Raw genomic sequence first — 17748 nt, 5'->3', positions numbered from 1 at the left:
TATCTATCTATCTATCTATCTATCTATCTATCTATCTATCTATCTATCTATCTATCTATCTATTCTATTTTTGTTTTGTGTTTTCCTTGTGTAGCGGGATGCTCTGTGACAACACAACCCTTCCTCTGGGGGTTCAAATACACAAAAATCACATAAAACCAACAATTGGGCGGCCAGACGACCCCACGCTCTCTCTCGCTCTCCCGGTCATCCTCTTTTGAAGACACGCCATAAAACAAGACCTTCCAGCCTCTGGTTGTTTTCCAGAGTATACATGCGTGTCACAGTTGACCTTTTTCTGGGGTCAGGCCGCTTTTATATTGGCTGACATGTTTCCAACTTAATAGAACTGTTTAGCGTCGATCCCCAGGGTCCCAATATTTATTAAGCTGCAATGAGTTGCGTCTGTCCGCTCCAATCAAAAGGACCAATCAGTTGAGGTCAGACGGGTAGTAACGGAGAAAAACAGACATGCAGCACATGCACAGCGATGCATGCTTAACACGGGCAACACAAACACAAAGATGCAGACGTTTGCAGCTTGCAGCATGTATATGCACGCACAGAAATATATTAAACTGACCTTCTCAGAAGCCTATTTCTTGTTTTTAAATGTACCTTTGTGTCACTGTTAGCCTCTCATCTTCTGAGTAACTGAAGATGAGAGTTAGTTTAAATGTCTGTCAGGGGTTGTTGGAGGTTGAGCAGCATGTGCTCCTGTGCGATACCCTTATTTCTTGTTTTTCAAGTAGTTTCTGAGGTCTATTGATTTACCTTTGTTCATCCAGTGTACAACATCCCATAATGCCGGTCATTTTCTTAGACTGATTTTAAGCTCCTGTCTGGTAATCAGGGATAATTGTCAATTATCACAAGGAGCCATCAGATCAATTACTGCAAAATCAATGCAGCCACTTGACTTCTGCTGCTTCATCTCTTGTAGCAGAACTACCACCTGGAGTTGTAAAGAAGCTTGTGAATTTAAAGACGCATATAAAAAGTAGTATTGTTTTGTGATTCTGAAATATCATTGGGATGTTTTTTTTTTTTTTTTTACAGCCAAGAAGTTGAAATAGTAAAGCATCAAATGCACTTGTTGTTGCTGTCACAGTTTTTTTGTTGTTGTTGTTTTCTTTGTTTGGAGCTAATGGAGACAAAACTATTGTTACCTCTTAAACTGAGGGCTCTGTATTATATCTGTTCGTTTTTTATGAGCAAGCTTGAAAGAGACGGCCTCTATTCCTGGTAGCTGAGATGACTTTTGTGATGAAAGTTAATACCGGCAGAGTTCTGATGTCCTTATTTTCCTCTCAGAGGCAAGAATCCACTTTCACCTCATGAAGGAAAGATGCCATCGGCCCGAATGGCTTCCTCCGCGGATGGAAACAAATGTGCTGTTGTAATGGAATAGCCCGGTCCGCAGCCTAATGTATTATCTGCTTCTCAACGTATTTATTTACACTCAACTACTCCACAAATTGTCTTGTCATCTTAATGGGGTAGGATTAATCTGTGTCCATGCAGGCTTAGCCGAATGGGGGTGGAGGGATGGGATGAGAGAGAGAGAGAGAGAGAGAGAGAGAGAGAGAGAGAGAGAGAGAGAGACTCACCTTTTTTCCAACTTTGTTCGAACGCTCAAAGGGAAAGTTGACTCATTGATGTCCATTCTTTAGGATCTCATTCACTGAGATCTGCTTAACCTTTGGCTTCTATTTGTTCTGAAACCATCAAATCCAACAGAGTAAATGGCACAAAATGTTAGATTTGCAATGCATTGCTGCTTAGAAGTTTATGTATGCTCATTTTACTGACAAGGCCCGTGAGGCTTGTAACGGTGCATTTGTGATTTTTTTTTTTTTTTTCTCAGGGCCAACCAGTAGCGTGTTTCCAAATTAGGCAGTCCAGAGTGCTCCTTCCCACAGGAGCAACAAAAATACTTAAAAATTAAGTTATTTTATTGTTCCCGACTGTGACCTAAAGTCAATAGGGATTAAACAGCCTTTGTGCTGTTCGATGGAAGAACTGCATGAAAAAAAAATGGCTGTTTATAGTTATACCCAAAATTATTTGCTAGTGTAGTCCAGCCGGATTCATGTGAATTTCTTTCTTTTTTCTTTTTTTTTTTTTTTTTTTTTACCAACATGCTTCCTTTGATTGGAAGTAGAACTGATAGTGAAGCTTTGAATGACAAAAAAATTAGGGTGATGGAATTTAAAGATACATCTTCCAAAATCCAGAGGAAACGGGCAAAATATTGGTCAATAAAAATAAGAGGACTTTGATTGCTGTAATGCCAATTAACATTGTTCAATTTATTATCAACAACATCCTGGATTAATTTTATCATTACAAAGACTGGATCTGATGTGAAATTAGTTGATGTCCAAGCATGAACCTGGTTGAATACATGTTTTATTTGAACAGATTAAAGAATTAAGAGGAAAACCTATATCGTCCTAAAATATTTAAAAGGTGAGAGAGGCCTTTTTTTAACCTTGTCTAATGTAGCAATTGCTTCTCCAGTATTAAGTAACACCATTTCATATTGATTTCTTTTTCTTTGGATTTCTGATTTTTTTTGTCTTGCTGAATATGTTTGCCTTTATTTCAGAATAAAATATTTAAACTTGTGCTCGCCATACAAAACACTATGACTTAGCAGCAACTACTAGCTACTAGGTGTATTTATATCTGCAAAACAAGATATAAATACGCATACGTACATACATACTAGATCACAAATACATAAACACATGTAGCTACATGTGGGCGTAGTTTGTGTTTAAACTCAGCCTAACCCCCAGATTATCCCTGTAAAATCAAACACATTTGCTAAAGAGTTAAGAGCCGACCCAATGAAGTAACTTGAATTTGCTGAACTAGCCTTAATATTTCACTTACTTTGTGAAATCCTCTAGTATCTGTGTCTGCAAAACAGACCCAGAGGCCCATACCTCCACCTCCATACTTGGCAGTTATTACAGTGTTCTTGTTTTGGCTCCTGATAATAGTCTTTTTGTCATTGTTGCAAAATTTTTAGTCTATTCCTCATCAGATTCTAGAAGTTTTCTTCAGGACACATTTGTCTGATCCATGTGGGCAGCTGCTATATTTGATTTTGGCTTCACCTTCTCATTTAATGTCACAGTTTAACTTTTCTGATCCTGATAGCATTACTCTGTGATATTTTGTGATCTTTATATGCAACTGGACATTTAATCAAGTGTCATTGGAGACGTGAACATATTCATATTATAAACCGGGGTTGATTAGAACAAATCTCGCTTAAACTTCAAGTCTTTTTGTCATAAAATTATTTTATTCCAGACAAACACAAGTTATAATACATCATTTGAAACTCATAATAAATATAGCATTCATGCCCATGATGAGTGTATGTAATCTTCTGACCTGCACTGTATTTGGATTTTAAATTGTCTCTTTCATTGCAGCCATAAAGTGTCTTATTCAAGGACAAACCGTGCAATTCAAAAGTGAGGAAGGACAAGCTATATAAAGACAAATGGTAAGGTCATCATTAAATCTACTGCTGGATCTGTAATGTTTAATACACTGCGCATTGTGTCTACATATTAGATATTGAATCCTTGTTTAAGACGGCTACCCCAATCATGTTGTCCATTTCGATAAATGTCAAACGTGCTGTAATAATTTTCAGTGAATCTTGCAGAGATTGTCATTTACCCGGTGTCCAAACTGCTCATATTTCATCCTCACCTGAAAGAGGCTGCCATTGAATATAATCACACACACACCTACTGCATCAGACCAAGAGAAAACAGAGTGTGCACTTTGTGCACAGCTATTTATATCAATAAGTCCCGTGCTGAGAGGCACAAAATGAGCGTTTAAGCTGCAGGGCCCAGAGAGCGCAGTAGCAGGTGGGCAGGCTGCGTTGAGGTGCCTGGGCTGAGGGGGTGTCCACTCTTTTACAGGTGTTGCCCATCTCGTTGTGCGTCCATGGTTCTGGGAAGGTGTAGGTTTGGGAGAGAGTGGGACAGCTGGAGCTGCAGGCGTTGGAAGAGACAGGGGGAAAAAAAAAAAAAAAAGAAAAGGGGAAGGAGCCTCCTCTCACTGTCGGGGCCTCCGCAGGTCAGTGCCTCTACCCAAAGGGACGGCAGAGCGAAACGCCATCAATTCACAAACAAAGGAGCCACTTCACCCACCACAAAGGAAACATATGTGATAGAGCCGACTCCCGAGCCGCAGCTCACTTTAACATGTCAGCCTCTCCTAATTAGCTTTGTTAACTCCCTCTGCTGTCTGCCCAACTGAGGCCTCTTCCAGTCACACGGCTGCTTTGTGTTTACAAGGGCAAATGTTTGGACCTGCTCCCGAAACAACACTGTAAGATTTTTAATCCTTCCTAAAACAAAACACGCGCAGACCATCACCTGAACAATTAGCATGTAACACACGGGCTCCGATGAGTCGGTATTGATATATTGATCACTATTGTGCAAACAAGCAAAGCGTTTGTACGGTTTCACCGCAGAGATTTACATAGCCGTCTCTTCACCGCGTGTCTGAGACGAGTTGTGTTAGATGAAAACAGCTGCTCCTCAATCTTTATCAGAATGTTTTGGAGTCATTACTGGCCAGCCTTCAGACTGTGGGCTGCCATGCGTTACATGTTGCAGTCCGCACTGGGCCTCATGTGACCCCTGCTGCTTACCCACTGGCAGTGCAATTTAACCAAGCTGATGACATGCAGCATGACATCCCTCAGAGAAGCGTCCCACTCACTGCCTCGTTTGGGGGAATCAGATGGAGAGGTGTGGGGGGGTATGGGGGCGCGGCATGGTGGGGTGTGTGAACCTCTGGGTAACTGGCTGACCTCTCTGGCGAGAAAATCAAAATGCTCTTTGATTTGAGAGATATGTGTTTGTTTTGTGTCATTTTTTTCAAGCGTATGGCTCGGGAAAATTGAAGGAGGATAAATGTAAAAATTTTCCAGCGTAAAATTAATTTGGCATCTTCTATACTCCATAGATTGTGAGTGAATATCATTATCATAAGCCGAGCTCTGGTTCAAACACGGTGTGTGTCACCTGACAGCTGACACAACACAAAATGTTTAATTTTGTAAGCTCATTTTGACGGTAAGATGGGAGAATGCTTGAATTAGTACAGTGGTTTTATGTTGGCCAAGACGCATGAAGAGAAGACAGCTAAACCAATATTAAAAAAATGCAGTCGCTGGCCCTTGAGTCTGCCAGATAGTCCAGCACTTGAGAAACACTCGGCATAGAGGAGTGTGACTGCTGGCGGCTGAGTGTCATGATCCCAGGATTTCTGCTTTCTCTTTGACAGGAAGGTCTGAAATTTCTGGGTTAAAAGTTCTCCGAGATTATATCTCAAAAGGCTTCTGCGATGATGGCTCACGACAGCCGTCGCTTTTACGAGTTTGAGGGAATACTGCTAAAATCTCTTTAGATTTATTGTGGAGAACTCCACAATAAATATGGGGAATTGTTGTTATTAACTTCATGTTTGGCTGGTTTAATTTATTTATCGTACTTCTGATCCAGGTAATATTCATTAAAACTACGTTCACTTAGCATCTCTAATCAGGATCTTGGAGGTGTTTTGTTTGTGTCTGGATTTAACAAAGTATACAATGCATTATGCATATTTGTCATGTAATAACCACAGTGAAAGACAGAGTAGCATAAAGAACAGAAAGAAAATCTTACAAATGGGTTTTTATTTCATCCAAAAATATTTAAAAATGCAAATATAAAAATTAATTTGTGATCCTATAAAAAGTTTGACTCAATGAAACAAAAAAAAAAGATCTAAACTACACACATACAGCCAAATCCATGAGATTGACATAACACAAAAACACACATGTGAGTAACTTATATAATAGCTTGGTCAAATCATTTACAAACAATAGGGGAAGCACAGCTAGACATCACTGCTAGCTAAATGCAAATTGACCCAACTAAACCTAAAACACCCTCCTAGCTCACAACCACCTGGAAATCATGCTGACCTTCCATTGTGATTTAAAAATCCTCAGTTCAACACTAAAAACAAACCAAAAAATAAATGAACAAAGTTAGTATAACAGAATCTATGTTAAAAACCACACAGTGCTTCTGTTATATGTGCAATCACTGTTGTGCTTGAAATAATTAAATTCATGAATAAAGCAGCTTTTAATGACAACACAGAATAACCATAACTAAAGAAATGAGAGTGTGGACTGATGTTACCCATGTGTGACAGAGGCTAACACAACCACAAACTTCAATGCATATAATTAGGATTTTATGTGATAGACCAACACAAAGTAGTGCATAACCATAAACTGGAGTGAAAATAATAAAGTGTGGCATGGATTTGCATTGAGTCCCAGTTACTCTAGTCGCACAGAAAGAAAAGAATCCAGTTCAAGTAAACCAGCATCATGATAACCAAGGAACACAGCAGACAAATCAGGGGTAAATTTGAGAAGAAGCAATGTTAAAAATCTTTTCAAGTTTTGAACATTTCACAAACTTCTGAAAGTGAAACCACCAACTCATGGGCATCCACCCAAACTTACAAGCTGGATAACAAGAGCAATAAGCAGAACAGCAGCTGTGGTAAGTTTGATGGAGCTACAGAGATTTACAGCTCAGGTGGAATAATTTGTTTACTGTACAACTATTTGTTGTGCACTTTAGATAAAATGTAACTTTTTGACTCGCATGTCAATACCATGTCTGGCAGAACTCTGACACTCTGAATACGCCATCCCCACCACGAGACATTGTGCTGGCAGCATCATGTTGTCGATTTGTTTTTCTTCTGCAGAGACTATGGAGCTGATCACAATTGATGCGCATTGTATTGCTGCATACTTTAAATTCAATCCAATTCACATCTATTCATTTATCACCAGATTCTGTTCAGGTCAATTTAGTTAATTCTAGTGCAGTCCAATCATCACAGTACATAACATTCAATTTAAATTGTAGTTCAATATTTATGTGATGAACTACCTCTGACTGAACTGATGTCCATCAAAATTGTTTTAGACAAAATAAATGTATGCATATTTGTTTTAGGGTCACGATTTAATTTAAAGCGTTCTTTTCTCACAATCTATAGCTGTCGCGCTTCTTCAAGAATCTGAATACGAATATTTACCAAGCAAATGTGTATCAAAATATGGCATTATTCTCTGATAGGTGAAGCATATACTTTGACATGCCTCAGCAGGCCAATGTATTCTACACACTCACTGTCAGCCATGACAGCAGGCTGCTTTTTGTTCTTCTTCCTCCTTTTTTCCCTGAGCACTTAGAATAAAAATCAAAAAGTACTGTTGTGGAGGAATACCAAGGTAACAGTCTGGAGATGTCTGGCCAAAAGGGATTTGTCCCTCCAGGTAGAAGGTAGGGGTTGGTATGCCCTGCTGTTTTGCATTTTTGAATTGCTTTGCTGCCCAAGCATGCCTCATGCAGGCCGGGGCTCCTGAAGTGTGTCATGGCTTTCTGTGACCGCTGTATGGGAGCCTTGCTGTTAGACTTTACCCAACAAATATGGATTATGTTAAAACGGGCGGCGAATTGACGGGGATATGCTAATGAGTCCCAGATGGGTACGCGAGGAGCGGACAACGGGGACATGCAGGCGCTGTATGGCAGAGCCAGTGTTTGGCAGGTCCATCATTCCGTCATTAAAGGCCACATTATTACTTACAACAAGGCTTGCATGACAATTGCTGAAATAAATGCAGTTCCTCTGAGAGTAGCCTGTTGTGTCCTTCAATTTCTATTTGCTTCTCATTTTTTTTGTCCTGTTTTCTTCATCCTTGCAAATCTGCACTCAGCTGCTGATGCTGTGAATCTTGGTGCTGTGTAAGAGGCTTTGTGCTTACCTCGTTCGAACATCAATAAGACAGCCCTATTACTAGCTGAGGCCATTCATTAATATAATGAGATGGTTTTTGCTTTAATTGATAACCGATTGGTGTTGATGAGACATTATGCACTTGTGGATAAGATATTTCGCTGCATTTTTCCTGCCCTGAACTAAAGCACCTGCTTATTTGTTTTAAAGAGGCAGGTCTCCTTTGGAGCTTTTCTGTTTTTTTTTGTTTTTGTTTTTTCTGCTGTGCACTGGGCTACCAACAAGCTGTCCCCTCTGCATTATTATTGAACTAAGGCATTAGGTTTTCAGCTGCACAAGCAGAAAGATAATGGTGGCTTATGTGTAAGTGCACATTTGGGACGGCCTTTGTTCTTTTGACATAAACAACCACATAAGTGACGGGATTAAAGGAAGCAACTAAATGACGCAAACTGAGATTTGCACATCATTTAACAGAAAAGCATTGTAGTAGCAAAAAAACCAAAAACTATTTCTATTCGACTGCAAATACAAAAAACTTAGTTGCTGCACTGAAATATTTAACCAAAGTCATGAATCATGGTGATTATTAAAAGTATGATGACATAGTGCGATATAGAAATCCAGCTCGGTGCAGTCTGCGTTGCTACGTCTGTCTGCGAAGACGCACATATGGGACATTGTCTAATGAATGATGAGAAATGTAATATTATTGGCTCTGGGCACAAAATACAAATAAAATGAAATGAAAGGGCAATGTGAAACCACTTGGGGGTATTAATTGGTTAAGGGCCATCATGAGTCGGACTGGCTGACAAGATTTACAGAAACAATTGAAGAAGACTCAACCCCTTTCACATAGCTGAGAATAGATGGTAAAATTTTGGGTTTCTACTTTGAGTAGAACATATAGGGTGCTGTGTGTTGCAGTAGATAGTGTAGGAGCCCCATATATGGAGGTTAGATGTCTTTGCACTGCTGCTCTAAAAGAAATAGCTTTAGCACCTATAGGAAGCTAAAAAGCACATGCTAACTTTTGTGTCATTAGTGGCTAACAGTCAGATGCTAATGACTTACAAATTATTTGTATCTTGTCTGTTACTGTATTTTTGCTAAAGACCACCCAAATGCAGTCAGATAAGTGGCTTTAAACCAGCTTAGGCTTCTTTGATGCTTTGCAATTGAGAACTGTTGGTCCAGATAAATGTTTTTACTCTGTCTGTCCAACTCGAAAACCTCTTTATTTAGTACTTCAAAACTAGAGTCTGAAATTCACCAAGTGGGTTTTAAGGTTTAATAACTCACCTTTACACTTTAACTTTGGCTAATAGGCTACTAAACGCTAAAAAATACTTTCACAAAGTCAAACATTTCTGCAATACTTTAATAGTATCAGTTACGCACTAGTGATTGAGACTTTTACATTATTTCTTAAAACAAAATAGGGTATAAAACCCTTCTGGATTCAGTGGTCACTGTCATAAGCTGAAAGCCTTTGAGGTATTTAGTGCATCACCTCAAGCAAATTCTAATTTCTACTGATCTTTAGTATTTTTGAGAAACAGAATGTTTCTCAAAACTAGTACTAGTTCTCTGACTAAAGTGAAGTACATTCGGGCGAACTGTTCAAAGACTCCTCTGATCTTTAAGGATTTTTCTGTTCACATACTGTAGAGATGTACTTTGGTGTGGCGTAAATGACTACTGACACCCCATCCAACCACATCAAGGATTATCATCACAAAAATGACAGAATTAAAGATGTCAAGATTGGCTTTGAACCTCACCCTGGAGACTCCAGCTGGGTGGGTGGAGAGCTGACAAGGGGTGTGGATGGGGTGTTGACATTTGTTATACACCTTCTACATGTTGTATTTGCTGGGGGCATTGTTAGCACTCACCGCCTCCAGCTCAGGATTTAGGCAGGCCCCCAGCAGATGCAGACTGTGCCCCATGCACACACACACAGCCACACAGACACGGTCTCTAAGCGCTCCCGCCTCGCCCCAGCAAGACGAAGAATAGACGCCCAGGGGCAATTCAGCTAGTGTGGATCGCTTCAGATGAGGCACATTAAGTGGCTAGTGATAAATTTGGCATGACAATTGCAAACACAGTTGCTTTTGTCTGTAATTAATTCCAGTGGTGCCTGAGGCCTTTCCTGTGTTACAACTGGTGTGGGCCAGAAGTGCTTTCCTAACGAGGCCACATTACAGTCGGGATTATAGCCAACATGAAAGTGTTCTTAGAGGTAATTTTTAGATGTCTAATGCAGAACTAGAGAGATTTATTTAGAGGTCTTGCACATTCTTTTCTATTTAAAAAGCATCCTTGACGTAATTAGTTTCACATTAATTTATCAAGAACCCTGCACAGGATCTGACAATTACAGCTGTTTACTTCAGAATATTTAAATATGAGTAAAATAAAAAAAAACATTCTACAAACTTTAATTCAACTTTCTTTCCAACTTATTGCCCTAAGAGAGTGACAGATAATTCATTGTGTGTGACATTTTATAGAGGTAATTGATCAGATATAACTCTAAATTGTGGAAAAAGTCATCTTGACTGTGTATTGTCTTTTTGAGTAATTTGAAACATTCTTAGATTTTAGAGGATTTCCTGACAATGGCTTTTAGGTTGTGGACATTTTAATCATTGGTTGAACACTACCTGATAACAAAATGAACTTACAATTACTAGCCACAAATGATTTAAGTTGTTTGTCTTGGCACCTAAACTGTTTTTTTTGTTTTGTTTTTGTTTTTTGTTTTTTGCTAATTGGGGCTGTTTGAAAACAGTTATTAAAAATTCTTGGCCTTATGACAGAGACATTTTGATTGTTGTTCAACTGTTTAAAATGGTAAATGCAATATGAAAATGGAAAACAAGAGATAGAAGCTAACATTTGATTTTGAGATTCTTATTTAGCATTTCGTTTAAGAAAAAGGAATTAGTCATTTTTTCCCAGCTGCATCAGAAGCTGCAGATGAGGTAATAACATCAGCGTAATAAGAAAAAACTCCAGCAGAGACTTAGTAATTGTCTAAATTTATAGCAGTAGGTTAGCACTCAGCCTTAAATACTTTGAGTAACTAAGTTAAGGAAGGAAAAGCCTAAAAGTGGATTAGTTTAAGCCTTTATTTAGCTCATGTGCACTAGTGTCAACACATTTTGATTAATGAAATACAAAGTTATGTGTTGGATGTCTCCATTAAAGACTAATTTTGTTTTTAACGTTACTATAACAAGACATTGTATTCAAAGAAACTACTTTTTAGAAGACGCAGTCGTTGTGGACTCCACATCATGACCGCCTCTTGCTAGTTCTAGTAGCAGACAAATTAAGAAGATTTTTGAAGAAATTAGCAACTTTATCAAAGAGGTTTAAGTGTAATATGTTTAAATCTGTGGTGGTTGTACATATTTCTTTCAGTTATTTATATCTGCTATAAAGAAGGTAGCATTAAAAATGTTAGTGTGTCATATTTCCTTGTTATTTTTACCTCAAACCGCTTTTTTAGGGGGTCAAAGCCCCCCTTTTCCCCTCGTAATTTGTACTGCACTGATCACAGGTTTTGCATGGGGATTTATATCTTTGCGGCTCAAAGCTGTGGAAATTACGAGCACCTTCAGTATTTGGTCCAATGGGTCCCACAACTCGGTTCATTTTCATTCAGTGGTAATGTGGAGGCATTAATTAACGGCTTGTACTTCTGAGTAGTTTTATTATGGCTAATGTCCCTCATTAAGTGAAACATAGTTACTCAAGGACATAAAACATTCCCTCGGCAGCTCCATTAATCTTGATTTCACTAGTGAGAGGACTTGGGCATCTTCTCCGGTTTGCCCTTAAATGGGATGTCTCAGGTTCTGGCTCAGACAGCCTTGTGTGCTCTCCATCTCCTTGTGTTGCCTCCAGCAGGGGGAAGCTGAACACACCAGCAATCTGTGTCATTACTCTGTCATTGCATCAAATCACATGATTAGCTTCATGGGGCAGCGGAGCAGGCCTGGTCGGTGTTGCTGGCCGTTTCAGTCCCTGGGTAATGGTCCGGTAGCGTTGTGATAGAGGGCTGTGTGCTGTCCCCCATGCAGGGCCAAGGATGCACCATCATTCAGCCTGCTGGAGATGGCCTCAGGGTGAATTGTCTTCTTTACTGCTCAGCTCTTTCACCAATGTCAGAGTGCAGCTTCTAGAAAATATTGTTTAGTGCTAACAATTCCTTTCTCAGACGTGCCATCATAAAAATGGGAAGTGAGTTGTTTTGAAATAGGTTTTCCTGTGCCACATATGTTTGCAGAAAGGCATCTTTACAATTGATGGTAAAATAAATACCCAAACCATTAAATGGGATGAGGGGTAACCTATATAAGAGTACCTAACAGTGCTGGAAGCCTCCGAGGAAGGCCAATCCGACAGTTTGTCGATGCAGCCTTTTATAATGCAAAGGCTTATAATTATCTCACGCTTGCTCATTTCACACTGACATATCGCTTTCCTAAATGTCAGTAGGAACAGCCAGCACACTTCTCTTCCCCCCCCATCCTCAACTCAGGAGAACCCCCTCTGAACCCTGCACACAGGCATGATGATGGCAGTGCTTTAGCCCTGAACGTGCAGCCCTCCGCCGGGGAATAGCAGTTCAGGCATCACCGATCGTTGACCTGGCTATTGTTGTTTGTGATACTTACTGGTAAACTTTTGCAATCAATACAACATCAGCCAGCAGAGCCCCTGGGAATGAAAACCTGAAACAGCGCACTTAATCTTGGAGCCGGCCCCTGCTCCCTGCTCTGCCGCTAAACTAGGTAGTTGGCCTACTTGATGCGGCATTATTGCTGCAGAGGTCAGATGTGAGCTGTCTCGCGCAGTGTCTGATGAATGGCTGTTTTTGATAAAGCGCCTCTCTCATCCAACAAGAGACATTTAATAATGATGGACCATAACTGCACACAAAAAAATCTGTGTAGAAGAAAGGGGGGAAAAAAATCCCTCCTGGCTGCCCTTCCTCTTGCAGACAGTGAACAGCGAGCCATGCTCAGTCTTCCTGTGGGCTTTCCTAGGAAAGAACAGCAGCAAAATGGAGTTTACAAGAACTGGTTCCTGTAATCTGCACAAACTAATATGCACAGCTAGGCAGCAAAGGCACATTTGAGGCTGGATTATTTTAAAGCCTTTCATATTTTTCACATTTTCTCACTTTACAAACACATACCTTAATGCATTGTATTGGGAATTTCACCCTTTGTGCAAATGTGCACAAAGTGTGCATAACTGTAAAGTAGAAACAAAATGATTCATGCTTTTCAGATATTTACAATTAAAATCTTAAAAGTGTGGCGAGTTTTTATTATTCAGTCAGTCTGAGTAAAGGCGTTGCAGATCCACCTTTTGCTGCAATTGCAGCTGCAAATCTTTTGAGGTATGTCCTCATCATTTTTTGCACATGAGCTGAGATTTTTTGCCAATTCTTCGTTGTAAATCACCTCGAGTTCAGTGACATTTGATCGAGAGTATCAGTATTTCATTTTTGCCACATATTTTGATTTTGTTTTAGATCTGGCCTTTGACTGGGTCGTTGTAATATAAATATGCTTCAATGCACACAATTCCAATCTATCTCTTGCTGTAAATTTGTGGTCAGTATTTTGCTAGATGGTGAAACGTCAACCTCATGGAAGTTTGGACAATCTTTGCAAAAGGTTTTCTTCCAGGTCTGGCCTCCATCCATCTTTCCTTTAACCCTGACCAGGTTCCCTGCATGATGCTTCCACCACATCTCCCCCCCACACTGTTCACAAATTCTTCCACCTGTGGTTTGGTTCACTACAACTCCTCCAGAGTTACCATTGGTGTATTGGCTTCTGCTCCTGCCAGTTTAGGTGGACAGCCATGTTGTTGTGGAATATGGAGTTGTGTTACGCTCTTATTTTCCAGATGATTGACTTGAATTTGATGTACAAATTGTGGGGTGTTGTTTTCTTGACATAACCCTGATTTAAGCTCCTTCACTACTACTGTGGTGTGTTCCTTTGTCTTTGTGATGCCATTTTTTTTTGTCTTTGTAGGAAGATGAAAACTACATGTGAACTCTATAAGTAATTACGTTACTTTTAAATATTTATCTGAGCTGGATTTTCTTTACATGTATCAGATTAAAGAAGGCCAACTGGATATGAATGCCACACCTTTCAGATTTTTTTTTTTATTTTAATGTAGATGAACAATTTATAAAACTACATTTTTCCTTCCACTTCATAATTATGCGCTACTGTGTTGGCCTATCACTTGAAAACTGAATGCAGTCGATTGAAGTTTGTGGTGGACCAAATGTGAAAACTGTTTAGAGTATGAATACTTTGCTAGGCTGTGCGCATAACAGAAATCCTTCTGCAGTGAAAAGTATTCGTCGACTTACAATATCAAACAGTAACATAATTTCCCCAATCATTTAATTTAACACATCTATTGTCTACAGCGGTCATCTCTGGAGGCGTCTGTACAATAACTGAATGTGCACGATCGTTTAACCAGCTCAATAGTTAAAGCAACAGCTAGCAATTTTGCAATCTGCCGCTGTGATGAGCAATCAAATCAACACGTATTAAGTTATGAGCATCTCTAAATCAAATGCACACCTTTTAAATGAATGCGGTTATGAAAGCCTGTGCTGAAATTAAATGCCATTCTCCAGAAAACAAAGCCCAAAGCGCTGTGACAGTTTTGACACAGACAATGCCTTTAGTGACAGGAATAACAAATTAATTGGAACCGTAACACATTCTCTCCAAAGGTGAGGTAAACACACCTGACTGTATATTTTTCACCATCAGTTAAATCTCAATTGCATCTAAAAATAAACCCCAAGACGTTGAACAGTTTAATGGATTTTGACGTCTCTGCATTATGCTGTCACTCCGGTATAAATGAATCATAACTTTGCTCTGCACCCGAGGAATTACCATGCATTTTGAGAGAATGCATTGTGCGCCAAGCTGTGAATTATGATGCGAGATCAAAATAAATGTGTAATGACTTTGGAGATGCCCAGAATAATTTATTGGGTGGAGGTGGTTCCATATTGAAAAAGGGGGAGCCTAAGTGGGCTACAGAAGGCCCGCGCACTGACACTGCCCTGAATGTGTGCGAAGTCTTGAAATGTCAGCGGCAGATTGCCAAAGAATCAAGCCTGTTTACTGAAGCTTGGTAAATGAGGGCTTTATTTGAGATGCAACGGTATTCAATTATGTGGTTATTTATTGATCAGAAACAATGTATGTCTTTCCGCGGCATGGAAAGATGAATTCAGAGGATAATAGGATGGTGTCAGTGCAATTGGCTGATGAAGGATTGCATTTGATCTTGGTGGGGATTTTAGAATGGAAGCATAATATTCAAGTGTCTGAAGAAAGACGATACGTGTATTTTCCACCCAAGTTTCCAGCGAACACTAAGCCAATCAGGATTTAAAATACACTACAAAAAATGGGTATAGCAACAATAAGCTGGTCCAGTGGGAAATCTGCTGAAATCAATGTTTTGATTGTGATTGGTAACATTTTTTTATGCTTATTTACTTTGTTGTTCTTTCATAACAGTGACCATTATAAAATGTCAAGCAAAGTATAATAATAATAATAATAAGTATAATAATAATAATAATAATAATAATAATAATAATAATAATAATGATAATAAAACTTCTACAAAACATTTGAAGCCCTGGTAAAGATGTGTTAAAAACTGTAAAATAAAATAATTGGCAAATTTCCTGCTTTTTTTTATTTCACTGACCTTAGATCTGGGAAAATTTTGGTATTTATTTTCTTGCTGTCTTTGGCATGTCAAAATCAAAACACATCTGCTTTATTTGAAACTTACATTCTCTTGTCTTTCCCATTTTGAAGGATGCCCATGAGAAAAAAGTTCTTTGTCACAGAATATTTAAAATTCAGCAAAATGTTTTACTTGGCAAAGTCAAGTATTACTAAGTCAAAGTTTCTCAACACTCTTATCAACTCAAAATAAAGTTTTTGTAAAAAATATTAGTCATTTTTTTCTTCTTCACATTTTTAGGAGTATGACTAATTTTTGTGGCAAGTCTATCATTTGGTTTTAAACTTATTAAGACCAGAACGTAATGTTGCTTTTTGAGACGTATTGGCCTATTTCATGTTGTCATGTCATTTCATGTTTGGGATTTTCTTTGTTTTAAATGCCTTATGACATTTAGGACTAGGCATGACTTCTGAAACTGAACCAAAAAATGTGGCTCGTCACAGCTGCTTCACGATGAGAAACTAAATTTTTAAACAAGGTCAGGTTGGTTAGGATTGCATTTTTCCCTAAATGAAATCATAATTTGGAACCTGCTTTTGAAATTATGTCTGATTATCTTTGTTTGATATTTTGATATTTCTGATGATCTGAAACATTACTATACGACAAAAAAAGAAAACAAAAGATCTCTCTGAGGGAGCAGATATAGTTTACTAGCACTCTACATATTTCTTGTTGAAGCTACATTTAGCACTTTTTTTCTCTCTCTCTGTGTATGTGTGGAGATCTCTCTTGGTACTCAGGCGTCCCTCCCATAGTCCAAAACATGCCTGCATATTTGTGTCTCCATGTTGCCCTGTAATGACCAGCTGTATTCAGCCTCATGCTGACTGATCATTATAGACAGTCAAAGCCCCATACAAACCAGCAAGTCTCAAGATATTTTTGCCTGTCCAGCCACCTATTAATCCGGGGTCAGGTCGCGGAGGGGTCTGAGCAGAGGAGTCCAGACTTCCCTCTCCCCAATCACGTGGACCAGCTCTACCAGGGGAATCCCGAGGTTTTCCCAGGCCACCTGTGAAACATATTCTTGGGTCTTCTTCTGGGTTTCCCCTAGTGGAACGTGACTCACCAAGGAGGCGTCCAGGAAGCAACATTCCTAACCAAATGTCTGAATCCCTTCAACTGGCTCCTCTCGATGTGGAGGAGTAGTGGCTCTACTCTGAGTTCCTCCTGGATGACCGAATTTCTCACCCTGTCTCTGAAAGGAAACTTATTTTAGCTGCTCGCATAGCTCGTCTCATTCCTTCACTCACTAGCCATTAATTGTATTATTATTAACAATATATATATATATTTTTATCATGTTCATGCTTGTCATGGTTGAAACCTTTAATTGGGAAAATTTACCAGAAATTATTTACGTAACGGGATTTGATGTTATGAGAAAACTAATTATGTTCCAAATACTACTCTTAACAGTGCGAAAAAAGAAAAAAAGAAAAAAGAAACTCCCCTAAAAACACATTCATTTAACACCTCCAGGTTGTGATGGCCCTTCTCGACTGCCTTTGCCTCGGGGCTTTCCTGGAGCTTCTTGTAGAATAAAGTGTAAAACTTTACATCTCCTGCCCCGTTAGCTCATTTACAGGGCTCAGCTGAAGTGTGCTGGGCTGTGTGATGCACCAGCGCACTCACTTTACATTCCCACTGTAAACACTGTCTATTATATTATTCACAACAGCGTCCTCCAGAGAGACGGATCCCGCCGAGGGCCCCCCTCTGAATATGGAACAGCGGTTATTGTGCTCATACCTGCCGCCCCATATCAGTGTGGCCCGCAGTGGCCCTTAGCTGGTTCTCGTTCAGATCTCTTTAGCCGGGCTGCGGGGTAATCCCTGGGCAGCCGGGGGGCTTCTCTGTTGTCTCCTGGTTGTTTTCTGTGTAGTTCATAAATTATAGATGGGCCATGTCGAGGGCCATCATGCTGCCTGATCCCTGTCTGTGCTGACAGCTGTATGATGCGCACTGAGTGCAGCAGATTGGGAGCTCAGAGTTTCATCAATAAATATCACTCTGACCCTCACACTTGGC

At 39.5% G+C, this 17748-nt stretch overlaps 1 long non-coding RNA gene across 3 annotated transcripts in view; it reads left to right on the top strand.

The window, feature by feature from the left end:
* The window catches only part of LOC103134312 (uncharacterized), a 112065-nt gene that overhangs the window by 27549 nt on the left and 66768 nt on the right, over positions 1 to 17748 (top strand). For 2 of the 3 annotated variants that reach the window (XR_001661437.1, XR_001661439.1), the window contains exon 3: positions 3453 to 3526. This is a non-coding gene — a long non-coding RNA (uncharacterized LOC103134312). Of the gene's footprint in view, positions 1 to 3452; positions 3527 to 3956; positions 5045 to 17748 lie in introns of those variants that run through there. The other variant, XR_001661438.1, reaches the window with a different exon arrangement.

Source organism: Poecilia formosa, unplaced genomic scaffold, assembly GCF_000485575.1.
Source record: "Poecilia formosa unplaced genomic scaffold, Poecilia_formosa-5.1.2 Scaffold16, whole genome shotgun sequence".
In the NCBI taxonomy this organism is placed as follows: Eukaryota; Metazoa; Chordata; class Actinopteri; order Cyprinodontiformes; family Poeciliidae; genus Poecilia; species Poecilia formosa.
This window is presented reverse-complemented; position numbering and strand designations above follow the sequence as displayed.